Below are 16,849 nucleotides of genomic sequence, written 5' to 3' on the forward strand. Positions count from 1 at the left end.
GGCTAGAGGGGGGCAGGGGCAAGAACAGAATTGCTGGGTATGGCTGGATAGGGGCAGGGCAGAGAGGAGAATTGCTGGGGATGGATGAATGGAGGGGGGCAGGGGAGGGAAGAGAATTGCTGGGGATGGATGGATGGAGGGGACAAGGGGAGAGAGAAGAGAATTGCTGGGGATGGATAGAGGGGGGCAGGGGAGAGAAAAGAATTGCTAGGTATAGATAGCTGGAGGGGAGAGGAGAGTTGCTGGACATGCGTGGATGGAGGGGAGGAAAGAGGAGATAGGAAGGTTGCTGGACATGGATGGAGGGAAGGACAGGGGAGAGGAGGGTTGCTGGACATGGATGGAAGAGAGGGAAGGGAGAGAGAAGAAATGCTGGACATAGATGGAGGGGATGGAAGAGTGAGGAAGGAGATGAGGGAAAAGAAAGAGAGGAGAAAAACTGCACATGGATGAAGAAAATAGGCAGAAGCTGGATCCACTGGACAGTCAAGTCTGCGGAGGACCCAGCTTTTACTTATGGATATAGAGCAAGAATGAAGAAGAAAGGAGGAAGTAAAGAAATAAATGGAAAGGAAGCCCTGGAAATGGAGTTAAGAGGACAGATAGCAGCAGAATCGGATACTGGGCCAGCATGATCAGAAAAACAGTCACCAGACAACAAAGGTAGAAAAAAATCATTTTATTTTCATTATAGTGTTTGGAATATGTCCACTTTGAGAATCAGGTGCTCAACATTAAAAGTTTATATTTATTTACTTATTTATGGCATTTTATCCCACATTAAACATGAATTAAATTGAAACCTGGGATCATTTAATTTTTTTTTCCTGGAGAGAGTAATGCATTGCTCTCTCCCCGGCTATAGCCAGCTCTGCAATTTTGAGGGGAGGTGAACGGGGGGGAGGGGGGGGTGCAGAGGTGGACCTGGGAGAGAGCCTGTTGTTAAACATTTACCAGCACACAACTGTCTAGTGCCCATCCATCCAACCTGTTGGCCCACCCAAAAATTGACTTCTGGCTACGCCACTGCTCTATCCTACAAGGGATTGACCTGAATATTTAGAAGATTCACATCTCACAAGCCATATTAAAATCTATTATTCATTTTCAATGGTCTACAACTCCATCAATAAATATTATTCTAATGGCAAAGTATCTCATTAAAATTGGTGTTTGTCTATCTGTTAATTACGGCACAGCTTCTGAACATTTTTTTTTTTGCAAAAACAAGACCAACTTATATTTAACAGTAGATGCTTACATCTCAACCGAATGTCCCTTAAGGGTGAACCTTCAAGGATTACAGCATTATAAAGATGCTGCATCTGAACTGATAACAGAGACTAACTCAATGTCAGCAACAAGGTTCAATGCCCCTCCCTTTTTGATTGGGTCTGTGCAAGGGTCTACTTGGTTAATACAGTGTCTTTTGTGCCTCTAATTCAAAGATGCTATTGTGTGGGGGGCCACTGAAATCCTCTGCAGCATTCCACACCATGCCAGTCACAGCATGAGGAAAGAGGGAAAACAGGTATTTAGTTCAGATAATTGACAAATTGAAAGATGGGAGTTCCTGCTGTCCTTGTTTTTATGATCTTTTATGGTGTCCCATGGAAGATGGTGGAGTGTCAGTGTGTACCAGGATACCACATGTGGATAGAATCTGGATTTCACACAGATGGGGACATCATAATTGGGGGAATTGTGTCTGTGAAAGGTTTGCGTCTAACTAAACCTTATCCCTTTACTTCTCCTGTAGTTGAAGTAGAAATAAGGTAAGTACTATCATTGCTTAATGCCTGGGACATACTTACAAGTCTTATTTTGGTGGTCATAGACATGAAATGATGATGTAACCTGTACCTGTAAAGAGGATTGTTAGGTACAGGAGAAAGACAGATTTTAAAGATAGTAAATTATCATTGTCAACCGCTGAACAAGTTATAAATAGGAGCAGCAAACATAGTTTGAAATGCCAGAAGGCTATGAAAGAAGATGGGAAATTTACACTGAATGAAAAGATAGATATAATATGCATCTCTGAGACCTGTTGGAAGGAAGAAAACCACTGGGACACTGTCATACCAGGGTACAAATTATATTGCAGTGATAGGGTGGATCGAATTGGTGGAATGGCAGCATTGTATGTTAAGAAGGGCCTTGAATCAAATAGAACAAAAAACATATCTTGGAATCCCTGTGGACAGAAATTCCAAGAGTAAAGGGGAAAAGGGGAGCGATAGGAGTTGTACTACTGTCCACCTGGCCAGGATGAACAGACAGGTGCAGAAATTAGGGAGGCTAAAAACTGGGTAACACAATAATAATGGGTGATCTTTTTGGCGCACATTTTCCTTGGCGGCTTTACTAGCTTGCTGGGTGTCTTCCACAGTTTGGCGCTTCAGGGTGCTCTTCCCCTGACGAAGCCCCAGGTGGCGAAATGGGACCGTTGGGGAGCCCCTGGTTCGAGCAGCGATAAGCAGCGATAAGCTAAGTAGCTGTGGGGTTTGATACTTTTTGTTAATGTTTGTGATAGCCAGCATTAATAGATTACAAGCATACGAATGCATATTGAGGGAGGAGGATGGTAAAGGACCTATGATTACACGATTGTGACCACATTTATATCATCTAATTGATTGAAAAGGTGGTTTTTGTCTGAGGTCCTCTCCTCCTCTGTTATTCTCTCATTGTTCCACAATTACTATATGATACCCGCTGTGTGTTGGTTGATTTCAATTACCACAATATTGACTGTGTAAATATAACATCAGGGCATGCTAGAGAGGTAAAATTCCTTGATGAAATCAAGGACTTCTTTCTGAAGCAGCTGGTTCAGGAGCCAACAAGAGGAGGAAAAATTCTAGACTTAGCAGAGTACAGGATCTGGTGCAGGAGGTAATGGTGCTGGGGCCGCTTGATAATAGTGATCATAACATGATCAGATTTGATATAAGCTCTGAAGAAAGTACACACAGGAAATCCAATACGTTAGCATTTAAATTTCAAAAAGGAGACTATGATAAAATGAGGAGAATGATTTAAAAAAAAAAAAAAAAAAAGAGGAGCAGCTGCAAATGTAAATAAAATTGACATCAGGCATGGACACTGTTCAAAACTTTTTAAGAACACTTATAAATACCATAAAAATTGGGAAAGCAATTTCACAAAAAATCCTTTGTATAAACAACTCCAATCAAAATTGAGAAAATCAATTATCACTTACAACCTAGTAGCTAAACTTGCACATTGTATACTTTTTCAAGCTTAAAAATCAAATGTGTGGAGGAAAAGACCTCAGATGCCATAGCAGATGTCCATAAATATAAAAGGACTCATTCAACTGCCAACTCGGGGTCACTTTTAACCACTGGTTAGAAAACCTTCAGAAATGGTGCTTGTCCTTATAGAGCCAGAGGTCACCACTGAATCCATTTGGTATGTCCATTAACTTACGACTGCCCCTATACAATGGGTTGAGGTCAACTCAAGAGCATTGGTATGTGTTCATCTGTGGAAAGAAATATGATTTTACTGACTGGGTTGGGCTGAAGATTATGGTCAATTCTTCAGTAAATGTCCATTTTCCCATATCTTTAAGTTGCTTTCTGAGTCTATATTATCTGACATACCATGTTCTAGTTTTTTTCCAGAGACATACTATAACTATCTAGCCTTTGTTTCTGCTTTGGATGAAATTAACAATAATTCTGAGCTTTTACCCAACCTCACACTGGGGTTCCACCTGTATGATTCTTATAGAAATCAGCTCCCCATGATTAGAGCCACCATAGATATATTTTCAAGGATGAATGATGGGCTCCCTAATTACAGTTGTGAAACATCTGGTACAATGGCTGCTATCATTGAAGGCCTTCCAGCTGAGGTATCAGCTCAGTTGTACAAAACATTTGGGATATATCACTACCCACAGGTAAGGAATCATCCACATTTCCCTTTATGCTTTACTGTATAGTTCATCTGCAGAAAGTATCATAAAAAATCAAAATAAATCAACAAAGATAAACTCATAGCATATGATAGAACGTATCTATACTTGACCTTGATCTGTCCTTTCCATTTCTGGTACATAAACCCTAGAAGTCTGCCACCACTGGCTTAATTTTCAACTGTTGGAGCCTCTGTCAAAATCCACTCCAGCCCAATTGTATCTGTCTAGCCATAATTGGTCTGTAGCCTTACAAATCTTCTAAAATGATCTTAATAATAACAAGATGACTCTATTTTTCTCAACAGATTAGCTATACTTCTCAGAATCCCTTAATGAGTGATGGTGTTCAGTTTCCTTATTTCTACCAGACTGTGCCCAGTATTCTACATGTCTGTACTGGGATAATCAAATTACTAAAGTATTTTGGCTGGACCTGGGTCAGTATCATTGCACCTGATGATGACAGCAGTCTAAGAGCTGTCCAGCTTCTGAAAGAAGGGATTATGCAAAATGGAGGCTGCACTGAATTCATAGAGACCTTCAGTAACACTCATTCCAATTCCATGATATTAGGGAGGATACGTAAAATTGACAAGCTTCTCCATTCATCATCAGTGCATGTGATCATTGCCTATCGTAATACAGAGAATGAGTGGGATATATATGATGACTTACATATTCAGGAGATGCCTGGCAAGGTTATCATCACCACAATTAACTGGGAGCTTCCCTCAACCTATTCAGTGGACCTTGGTTTGAAGAACAACACCTTGGCCTTCACTTCGGTAAAGAAGAACATTCCAAGTTTTTCAAAATTTGTCCGTGAGGTGGATCCTTCCCGGTTACCAAGTGATTTTTTAATTGAGCCATGGTGGAATGATCTGTGTGACAGCCGGTGCCGGAAGAGCATCCGAAGATCCTGTAAAATAAATAAGACGTTTTATATCGACTTACACTGTGAGACCAAACACCTAGGAAGCAGCTATATAATTTATAACACTGTGTATATCCTGGCACATGCATTACATGATATGCTTATGTCTAGCTTTGGAAACAATACCACATGGAGTGGAGACCTTTGGAGAATTTCTGATGATTTGCCATGGAAGGTAACAATCTTTCTATAAGGAGTGCTATGTTCAGAAGGAAAGGGTTGATATACAGTGGCATAGGGCGAAAGGGAGTACGACCTTGATCAATACTGTACAAAGAGGAATTTTTTTTTTAAATCCTCATCTACCACACTTATAAAAAATTTTTGTGGACCATCAAACCTTAGAGGACATTTAAAAAGACAACTTCAGTCTCATTGTCTTTACCAGCTCTTGTATGATTATCCTGCTTATAATCAAAAGAGAAAAACGCCTATATTTCGACCCAAATCGGGAGATGGGCGTTTTTCTCGCAAAGGCGCCCAAATCGGTATAATCGAAAGCCGATTTTGGGCATCTTCAACTGCACTCCATTGCGGGAATGAATAAAGTTGATGGGGGCGTGTTGGAGGCGTGGTGAAGGCGGGACTGGGGCGTGGTTATCGGCCAAGCAGAGATGGGCGTCTTTAGCTGATAATGGAAAAAACACAGGCGTTTTTACCGCAAATTTGGGTCACTTTTTTTGGACCCTTTTTTTTCACGAACAAGTCCCAAAAAAGTGCCCCAACTGACCAGATGACCACCGGAGGGAATTGGGGATCACCTGCCCTGACTCCCCCAGTGGTCACTAACCCCCTCCCACCAAAAGAAATCCACTTTACAAACGTTTTTTGCCAGCCTGTATGCCAGTCTCAAATTCCGTACCCACCTCAATGACAGCAGAATGTGTTCTATCCTCTGACAGCCTTTCCCTGGTTCTGATGTGGGTCTCGGGTGAGTGTGACACCTTTTCTGATAAGGGCACTGCAGACTCACATCAGCAATGCATTGTGGTGGGTGTAGGGTATTGGGCTCCATGTTTCCACTAGCTTGTGTTCAATGCTCACGATGTTGGTAGTTGGTAGACTCTACTCCCATGGTGCTTTTCCCTCTGCTTACTGGGTCAGAGTGTGCCCTGTTTTGTTTCCGGTAGTCCATGAGTTTAGTGGCCATTTTTGTAAGCCAGTTTTAGATCCCTTTCATGTGTTAGCCACGTTACAGAACCTAGTTCTTACCTTGAATGTTGCTGAAAGAGGGCATTGTACAGCATTCTGCCAGCTCTGACCTACTGCTAATCTCAGTACCAGGTAGACTCTTTGCCAGTGGGGCACAACCTCTGATCTGCAGTTAACTGTGAATAAACGTGCTTATTCCAATAAAGGACGTTTTGGAGAGATTAGTCTTCAGGTGTCAACTGGTGTGCCCAGGTTATACAGCAGCAACAAGTCCTAGAGGCCTGCGTGTATGCAGGTCCCTGGAGCACTTTTAGTGGGTACCGCAGTGCACTTCAGGCAGGCGGACCCAGGCCCATCCCCCCTACCTGTAACACTTGTGCTAGTAAATGGGAGGCCTCCAAACCCCACTGTACCCACATGTAGGTGCCCCCTTCACCCCTTAGAGCTATGGTAGTGTTGTACATTTGTGGGTAGTGGGGTTTGGGGGAGGGGGATTGGGGGCTCGGCACCCGTGGTAAGGGAGCTATGCAAGTGGGAGCTGTTTCTGAAGTCCACCGCACTGACCTCTAGGGTGACCAGTTGGTGTCCTGGCATGTCAAGGGGGGGGGGGCAGTGTACTATGAATAGTGGCCCCTCCCATGACCAAATGGCTCGGATTAGGACGTTTTTGAGCTGGGCGTTTTTATTTTCCATTATTGCTAAAAAAACCAAACGCCCAGCTCAGAAACGAACAAATCCATGGCATTTGGTCCATACAAACCGTATTTTCGAAAAACAAAAAAGACGTCCATTTTTTTCAAAAATACGGTCTGTCCCTCCTCTTCACGTACCGGTTTTCGGACATAGACCCCCTTGGAAATAGGCGTTCGCATTCAATTATGCCCCTCCACGTATTGTAAAAAGGAAACAACAGCTTGACCACCCCCAACAGTGAGCAAACAACTTCTGTATTTGCCATGGGGCTGATATTCAGACTGTGGGAGTTAGACAGGCTGACTTCCACAGTCGGCACTGAGCCTGGATATTCAATGTCAGGTCGTTTCCAGTGACCGATATTGAATATCCATTTTATTTTGGGACAGTTAAAGATATCCCACGTATTCACGTGGCCAAATATAGCCTCTAAAGTGGAGCTGAAAATCAGTGGATAGCTGGTTAAGGTGGCTGATATAACCAGCTAGCTGCTAACTGGTGGTGTTTATTGGGTAATAGCTGGCTATCCCCTGCTGAATATCGCTGGATTGCTGGTTATGGGGCATTTAACTGGCCAGGTGAATGTAAAGGGGCGTTTGTTTCCTGTGGCTCTTAACATGCTCCTTTTACCATTTTGAAGATTCCCAGAATAGAAAGCCTTGGGATCATGTGGGTTTTAGGCACCAGAAACAACGGTTACATCAAGCAGAATGCAAATGGAAACAGACTAGATCAGTCACTGCTGTATCACTTTTTAGGGCTGAACTTAAGAACTACAAATACTTGTTAAAAAAGCTAAGTCTCAGTTCTATTTTGATCTTGTCAAGAAAGCTACCAATCCAACTAGGGAGTTATTCTCCATCTTCCGAAACCTGACATCTCTTCCAACTGCGATTAATTCTCCCACTGGTCCACATCTGGGTCCATCAACAGAACTTCTTTCTCAGTACTTTACTACTGAGGTCCAGGATCTTATAAATTCTTTCCCTACTAATCACTCTTTTTCGCCTTACAATCATGTGAATTCAGTTACGCCAACTACGTCTGCTTCAACATCCCCCATTCTGGCTTCGTCAGTTTTCTTAGTTTTAGGGACATCCTCAGTGACCTCTTTTCAACTCCGAACATCGTTACTTGACCCTCTTTCATCATCATAGTTAAAGATAAGTGAACTACAGCTGCACCCTAAAGTTGTAATCAATAATAGTTTTTCATCTAACCAGGTTCCTGACTCTTGGAAATCTGCCATTGTCTGCCCTATTCTAAAAAAAAGCCTTCCTTTGACCCTCAGATCCCAGACCACTATCGCCTGGTATCAAACCTTTATTTTCTCTCTTAAGTTACTAGAAAAAGTGGTCTACGTTAAAATTTCAGCTTTTATTGATATCTCTGGTCCTATATTCTAGACAATCTGGCTTCAGGCCCTATACCAGTACCAAAACTGTTCTAGCAGCACTTTTGAGTGAAATACACTCACACCTTGACAAACACAATATAGTTCTGGCTGTATCTCTAGATTTGTCTTCTGCTTTCGATTTGGTCATTCATTCACTTTTATGGTCACAGCTGGCAACACTAGGGGTATCAGGATCTTTTTTTTCTTGATTTACTTCTTTTCTCTCAAGATGTACTTACCAGGTGGCCACCTCCTCCTCAAGAGCCAACCCCCACTGGCCCCTGACTTGTGGGTCTCCTAGGGCTTTGTCCTTTCACCTCTTCTTTTTAATATATTCCTTAGTCCTCTTGCTGCTCTATTCAATTCCGCTGTATACCATCTCATTTTTACACAGATGATATTCTGCTACTCTTCCCGACTAGTCCACACTCCCTTTCCACCCAACCCTTACAAGATTGCCTTACCTGCAGTTCAAAATGACTCTTTGATCACAGGATTGCTCTGAACAAGGAAAGAAATGGTAGCCTGGCTCTTATGGTAGAATACCAGGGGGCGGTGTCATCACTTGGCCAGTTAAGTCCCAATATTCAACACTTAACCTGACAAGGTCACTGTATAAATAGACAATGTAAAAGTCAGTCCTATCTTTATGTGGTTCCCCATATCAAGTTAAATGTTGAATATTGCACATATGGCTCCTTTCACAAAGCCACGCTAGTGATTTCCATGTGGCAAATGCGATGAAGCCCATAGGAACTGAGTGAGCGTCATCACATGTGCTGCGCCAGAATTGCTAATACAGCTTTGTAAAAGGAGCCCTTGACCGACTATGTTTTCACTAACTCCATAAATCTGGATGTGGCCTGCCATTGAATCTCTGGAGATAATGTCAGTGGTGCAGCAAAATGCTGAGTGCTGCCAGCTGAAGCCCCTGGTCAACTAATGTGAAACGGGCTTTTATGTGTACAGGTAAGTACTTCATACTTACTAATTTAAAGAGAGACATAAGACAGCTAGTTTGTCTTTGAAAGTCTGAGTGAGGTACACATTTGAAATGGCCATGCAGTTGGCAGTTACACAGATTTGAAATTTTCCCCTCTTTGTCTCCATAGCAATCACTCCATTCTTCCATTGTCTGCTTCCCTTTCATACAATTCCTCATCCACCACACCAGACTTCCAACATGATAATCATGCTTTGATATTTATCTGCATGAGGGAAACCTTCTCAATAAATAGTCAATCAATCTTGATCCAACCAAGGCCGTTGAGAGACAGTGCAGGCCTGGTGCAGGGCTGCCACAGCGATCACCCCCGTCCACTTGCCAGCTTCTTTTCGAAGGAGATCGCCGGCCATCTTCCGACACAAATCGGGAGATGGCCGGCGATCTCCTGAACCTGGCCAAATTGGTATAATCGAAAGCCGATTTTGGCCGGCGCCAACTGCTTTCTGTCGCAGAACCAAACTTCAAGGGGGCGTTTTGGTAGGGTAGTGAAGGCGGGATGGGGGCGTGCTTACGAGATGGCCGGCTTGGCCCGATAATGGAAAAAGGAAAGACGGCCCTGACGAGCATTTCGCCAGCTTCACTTGGTCCATTTATTTTTAGGACTAAGTCTAAAAAAGTGGCCCAATTGACCAGATGACCACCGGAGGGAATCGGGGATCATCTCCCCTTACTCCCCCAGTGGTCACCAACCCCCCCCCCACCCAAAATAAATAATTTTTTTTTTTTTGCCAGCCTCTATGCCAGCCTCAAATGTCATACCCAGCTCCCTGACAGCAGTATGCAGGTCCCTGGAGCAGTATTTAGTGGGTGCAGTGCACTTCAGGCAGGTGGACCCAGGCCCATCCCCCCCCACCTGTTACACTTGTGGTGGTAAATGTTGAGCCCTCCAAAACCCCCCAAAACCCACTGTACCCACATTTTGGTGCCCCCTTCACACCTTAGGGCTATGGTAGTGGTGTACAGTTGCGGGGAGTGAGTTTTGGGGGGGATTTTGGGGACTCAGCACCCAAGGTATGGGAGCTATGCACCTGGGAGCAATTTTTGAAGTCCACTGCAGTGCCCCCTAGGGTGCCCAGTTGGTGTCCTGGCATGTCAAGGGGGCCAGTGCTCTACAAATGCTGGCTCCTCCCACAACCAAAAGGCTTGCATTTTGCCGGGTTTGAGATGGTCGGGCCCGGTTTCCATTATGGCCAAAAACCGAAGCCGGCCATCTCTAAATGCGGCTTTCGATTATACCGATTTGGGCACCCGCGAGAGAAAGAAGTCCATCTCCCGATTTAGGTCGGAATATAGGCGTTTTTCTCTTTCGATTATAAGGTGGATAGTAATGCAAACAAAAACCGAGTTGAGTTGGTAGATGCTTGGAATTACATGCACAACCCAGCAGTTAGCTGTACTATTGAAAATGAGTCTCTCTTTCTTCAGCTTCATCATTATCTCAAGAAGGTCCACTTTAAAAACATTCTGGGTGAAGAGATTTTTTATGATGAGAATGGGGACCTACCCATTGCATACGAAATTATAAATATGGTCTTCCTACCCAATGGGACATGGAATAGTGACATTGTTGGAAGTTATAATCCTTATGCTCCTCCAGGACAGGATTTCACCATCAATGAGGAGGCGATTGTGTGGGACAGCGCATTCACCAAGGTCAGAATTAACTTTGCAGCATGATGGAAATCACTGAACCACACAGACATCTTGGCACTCAATGCTAATTCTATAATGGGTATTCAAAGTTGAACGCCCATTGTAGAATTGCATTAAGTGCCGATTTCAGCACCCAAAACTGTGTGTGCCAGGGCTTATGCCTGCTGAAACCAGGTGTAATTCCTGGTGCCCAAACTGGATGCACATCCCTGGTACTCTATAACACTACATGCAAATTTTAGGAACACCTCTGGCCTGCCCATGCAACTGCCATGCCCACATCCCCTTTTGGGCTGCATGCTATGGGATTTGGATGCACATTGTTATAGAATAGCGCATAGCAAGATGTGCCCATAAATTCAAATTGGTATCAATTAGTGTTAATTAGCACATGATTATTGGGACTAATTGGCTCCTTAGCCAGTTTAGTTGGATGCACATCTTGGATCGGTGCCCAATTTTGGGCACTATATAGAATCAGGGGGGCTTGCGTGATGTAATTTAAAAAATAAAAGAACTAATGAACTTTGACTAGCTGCTATATGATCTGCCCCAATCTAATATAACAGAATAGTAGACCATGAATGAAGGATGGGAACCAATTACTGGGAAGACCTAAAGAGACAATTAATCATATTCTGTCATAATTTCTTAAGGGATCAATATTTGAAGACAGCTTATTGCATTGGCAAAGGCCAATACTCTTGCTATTCTTGGTGAGTGAACATTCTGTTTTATGATTCTTGCAGCTGCCCTGGTGGTTCCATGTCCAACTCTTTCCCGCCTTCAAGAGTTTAAACTGATTAGATAGAGACCAATGACTTCTCTTGTCTCCAAGAGTTTAGATGTGATTGCACAGAGACCGTACAATCTAGATTGAGAACCACTACATAAAAACCAGAACCCAGACCAACCACACAGCACCAAGCTGTCTCATCAGCTCATAACCTTGGGGTCATCTTTGACTCCTCTCTCTCTCTTTCTCTACACATATCCAACAGACTGCTAAAACATCACCAAAATTTGTCCCTTCTTGTTATAATCCCACCTTAAGTAATTCCCTTATCCCTTATTTGTCCTGTTTGTTTGTCTTGATTAGATTGTAAGCTCTGACGAGCAGGGACTGTCTCTTACATGTTCATTGTACAGCACTGCATACGTCTAGTAGTGCTACAGAAATGATAAGTAGTAGTAGTAAACTGAAGAAAGCCAAAGCAAGATGGGTGAAATATTAGTCACACAAACTTGGACATGATAGCACCTGGAGAGCTGCAAAAACCATGTTACAAGTTGTGGAAGCTCAAGAGATCATCTCTGTTTTATGCTTCCTCCTGTGGAATTAGGTTTTTTTTTAAAAGGGGGACTGAGTTTTTCTAGGGAGTTTCCCCAAGGTTTTGGAATGCCCTCCCCCACCCCATTTATCATATTTAAAATACTATTCTCTTTAGCGCTCTAAAGAAAAAAAATAATCATCTCTTAATTCATGCAGAAGCTGGTTCCAAATCTGGGAACTTACATAAATGACTGCTTTATCTTGCATTTTTCTTTCTCTTCTCAGATCCCTCCACAGTCCAAATGCAGCCAAAGTTGTCTACCAGGCTTCAGGAAAATAATCCGGAAAGGATTGCCGGTCTGCTGCTATGACTGCATCTCCTGTCCCAATGGAGAAATCTCCACACAAACTGGTAAATGAAAGGAAGCTCTAGAATGAGGGGCATAGGATAAAGGTAAAAGGAGATAGATTCAAGAGTAACCTAAGGAAATACTTCTTCACAGAAACGATGATGAACTCATGGAATGACCTCGGTGGCGGAGATGAAGACAGTGTCTGAATTCAAGAAAGCTTGGGACAACTACATAAGGGATAGGAAGAGATAATAGATGGCATGGATAGATAGACTAGATAGGCCATATGGTCTTTATCTGCCTTCATTTTTCTCTGGTGCTTTTTCCGTGTTTCTATGTGGAATATGTAGCATGTCCATGATTGTAGGTTAACTACTAAGGGGACAGTTCTATAACTAGATGTTTCCAGTTAGGGTGCACCAATACCGAGTGCCAAATTCTATAAAGGTATCAGTGAGCCAGGATGCCATTTTGAAATACTAGCATAAGTTGCCACTGGCACATTTAAAGTTAGGCACGATCATTTACGTCAGATCAATGGCGGTCATAAATTGGTATGCCTAACTGAGAGCATTTTATAAATTACAAGCGTACATTAAAGAAGCACTTGTGCTCCTTCCATGTGTATGCCCCCTTTCGAGTTATGAGCTACAACATTTACCCCGGATTCTATATATGGGGGTCTGATATTCAGCCACCGATGCTAAAACCAGATATTCAATGCCAGGTCATATCCGATAACTGACATTGAATATCTGGGTTTATTTTGGTCGCTAAAAAGTTAACTGGTTAACTTTTTAGTGGTTAAAGATAGGTCTGTTATTTAAGTGGCCTACTTGCAGGGGTATCCAGACCAGTAGGCCACCTGAGGCGGGGGTCTCAGGTGACACTCTTCAGGGGCGGCATCTCTCCACTTGGAGTTTACCTGTTTCGTCACGTTCCAAACCTGGCAGCGGTAGTCATTCCCATACGCTGCCTTGCCTCCGGCACCCGCCTCTTCCCTTTACTGAGGCCACCTCTCTGATGTAACTTTCTGTTTTGTCAGAGGATGGTAGCGCTATAGAAATGATTTGTAGTAGTAGTAGGATCAGGAAGTCACAGTATAGGGAAGAGGCTGGTGCCGGCAGGAGGGCAGCATATGAGAATCGCTGCCACTACTGGGTTTGGAACGTGATGAAACAGGTAAATGCCGTGAACAGGGGGGGGGGGGGGGCATCTTAGCTCCACCTCAGGCAGAATCTTGCCTTGGTGGCACTGTCTACTTGACCAGTCAACATAGCCAGTTTGGTGCTGAATATATGTGCCTAACTGACTATGGAGATAACTGGTTATCTCCTGCTGAATATCCATGGTCAGGCACTCAAATGCTATTTAACTGACCAGGAGCCATAGATTTTAAAAATGTGGGCATGCTCCTGAGATGTGTGTGCGAATTAATAGGCTTACAAGTCAATTAATGCCAATAAATTGGGTACAGATAAGTGCTTTTAGTAGAATACCAATGAAGTCGTTAAGAGATTTTGCATTGTTTGAAGGTGTGAATACATTTGAGATTGTGCTGCTATGTGAATCATCTAGTATGTCAGGCTGCTGCTTTTAAATGAAAAAGAAAAACTATAAGAGACTGAAGATATACAATAGATTGAAGACATAAATAAGAAGATGTTTTGAAAAATTAAAGTGCAATACAGTTTCTTTTGGACATTTTTTGACCAATGATTGGAACCGGAAGTCCTGATGGAGCAAAAAGATAGTCATAGTATTGCCTTGCTCCAGACCTGCTGCAGTCATTTTCCTCCATTTTTTCATAATTAAAATTGCTATATAAAGAAAAGTAAAAAATAAGAAAACAAATTTTTCATACGGGTATAGGCACAATTGGGTTTTCTGTGATTTTATCTTAACCTTTTAGTTTTGTTTATATTCAGTAACAAAATACTTGAGTGATGACAACCAACTATTGAACTTAATTGGCACTCATTAAAATTTGTGCCCGCATCTAGCTACATGCTATTCTATAAGGCATTGCACCTAACTCAAAAGGGGGCATGGCCATGGGAGGAACATAGGCATGTCAGGGACATTTCAAAAAGATGTATGTTTTGTTACAGAGTAGAGGGTCAGCGCAGGGGCATAGCCAGACCTTGTGGTGGGAGGGTCCAGAGCCCAGGGTGGGGGGGGGGGGGTACATTTTGGTCAGATGCCCCCACAGCCCCCCACACCGCCTCACCACCCTGCTTATCCTCACCCACTCCCACAGCAAATACCTTGGCTGGCGGGGGTCCCTATCCCCCGCCAGCTGAAGCTTTGTCCAGTGCCGGTCTCCAGTGCCACCATGTTGCCTGCTCTGCTCTCTCTTCCCCTCATGTCCTGCATGCTCCTTTTAGTGAAACTGAGCAAAACCAGGGGCCCAGAGGAAATTTGGGGGGCCCAGGCCCCTGTGGCCCCACATACCTACGCTACTGGTCAGCGAACCAGCAATTACTCCAAGCTTCAGAAAGCATTAAGGGGCCCTTTTACTAAGTGGCACTAAGTCCATCGTGGGCTTACCATGTGCCAAACAGAAACTACAGACGGACTAGCGCAGGAGCCAGGCGGTAGTTCCGACCCCCAGCGTGCCCCATTTCCAGTGCTACAAAAATATTTTCTCTTTTTGTGGCACTGGTGTTTACCCGGTGGTAATCAGGCAGTGCTGTGAGCTGCAAGGTTACCACCAGGTTAGCACAGGAGTTCTTACCGACATCTCAATGGGTGAAGGTAAGTGCTTCCTCCTGTAATGGCTGTGTGGAAAGTAGTTCATTTATTGCATGGCCTTTTACCCACTACAATATAAAGGGTGCCTCAGTGCACATCAAAAACACATGCTAACACTACTGCAGACCCCATTTTACTGCAGCTTAGTAAAAGGGCCCCTTTATAAGTCTAGTACCCAAAGTTATGGCATGGGAATCGGAACTAAGTACGATTCTATAAAGGGCACTCGCCCTATATTCTAAGCTACAGTGAAAAATATCCTGACAATTTAAAATAATTGATTTTATTTGTGAAATACAGAGAGAATATTTTTTTTCTCAGATATGGATGTCTGTGTGAAGTGCCCAGAGGATCAATGGCCCAATGAGAAAAGAGATGCCTGCATCCCAAAAGTGATAGTCTTCCTATCTTTTGAAGAACCTTTGGGGAAAGCTTTGACTCTCATCAGCCTTTTTTTTCTTCTCATCAATGCTGTCATTCTGGGAATCTTCATTAATTATAGAGATACTTCAATTGTGAGAGCCAATAATCGGGGCCTCAGTTACCTTCTCCTTATCTCCCTCATGCTCTGTTTCCTCTGTTCTTTGGTATTCATTGGACATCCTGACAAAGTGACCTGTATTCTCCGACAGACTGCCTTTGGGATTTCTTTCTCCATCGCTCTCTCCTCTGTACTGGCAAAAACCATGTGGTCATGGCCTTCCAAGCTACAAAACCAGGAAGCAAGCTCCGGAAGTGGATGGGTTCCAGGGTCTCAAATTCTACAGTCCTTTTCTGCTCCCTTCTACAAACCTTCCTGTGTCTTGCCTGGTTGTTCACTGCTCCTCCATTCCCATATCTTAACATGCATTCAGAAATTGGAACAATACTAATTGAATGTAATGAAGGGTCAATAGTTGCATTTTACTGTGTTCTGGGTTACCTGGGATTTCTGGCTGGTATCAGCTTCATCGTAGCTTTTCTAGCAAGAAATCTACCTGACAGGTTTAATGAGGCTAAGTACATCACCTTCAGCATGCTGGTGTTCTGCAGTGTCTGGATCTCCTTCATTTCAACATACCTGAGCACCAAGGGCAAGTACATGGTGGCAGTGGAGATACTTGCTATCCTGGCTTCAAGTGCTGGTCTTCTGGGCTGTATCTTTTTCCCCAAATGCTACATTATTCTGCTTAAACCCGATTGGAACAAAAGGAAATACCTAACGAAAAAACTGAATGACTGATAGGTCTATAAGTAATACCAACAATTTTGTGAATGGAAACAACAAATCCTATATCATCCCAAAGAACCTATCTGTTGAGTTGCATCTACACTCAGTCTCATACATATTACAAACATGTAGCTGCATATGTACAATGCATGGAAAGAGAATATAAGGCAGATTGTACAATGGTTTATCCATTGAGAAGAATTTGCTCTCCTACTGTTTATATTTATCCAGTTATGGTCTTAGATCCTCTATTTATCTGATCTTGCAGTTTTGTTTTCTTAGAGAAATGACGAGTAGGGGATGGATAAAAGGAGGGGGCAGGTAGAGAGGAAAGCAGAAGAGGGTGAAGAGAAAAAAGAATGAGGGGAGGACATACAGGGAAGAAAAGTGGGAAAACCAGAGACTGATAAATAGAGAGTGCACATAACCTATTCACTCTCTTTTATACACACCAAACCCAAATGTGCACTCAC

The 16,849-nt window shown here is 43.2% G+C and overlaps 1 pseudogene; it reads left to right on the forward strand.

Annotated features, from left to right (window-relative positions):
- The first annotated feature begins 1,617 nt into the window (after positions 1-1,617).
- Positions 1,618-16,388, forward strand: LOC115464491 (annotated as a pseudogene).
- Positions 16,389-16,849: the final 461 nt, after the last annotated feature.

This window comes from Microcaecilia unicolor, chromosome 3 (genome assembly GCF_901765095.1).
Source record: "Microcaecilia unicolor chromosome 3, aMicUni1.1, whole genome shotgun sequence".
Lineage (NCBI taxonomy): Eukaryota > Metazoa > Chordata > Amphibia > Gymnophiona > Siphonopidae > Microcaecilia > Microcaecilia unicolor.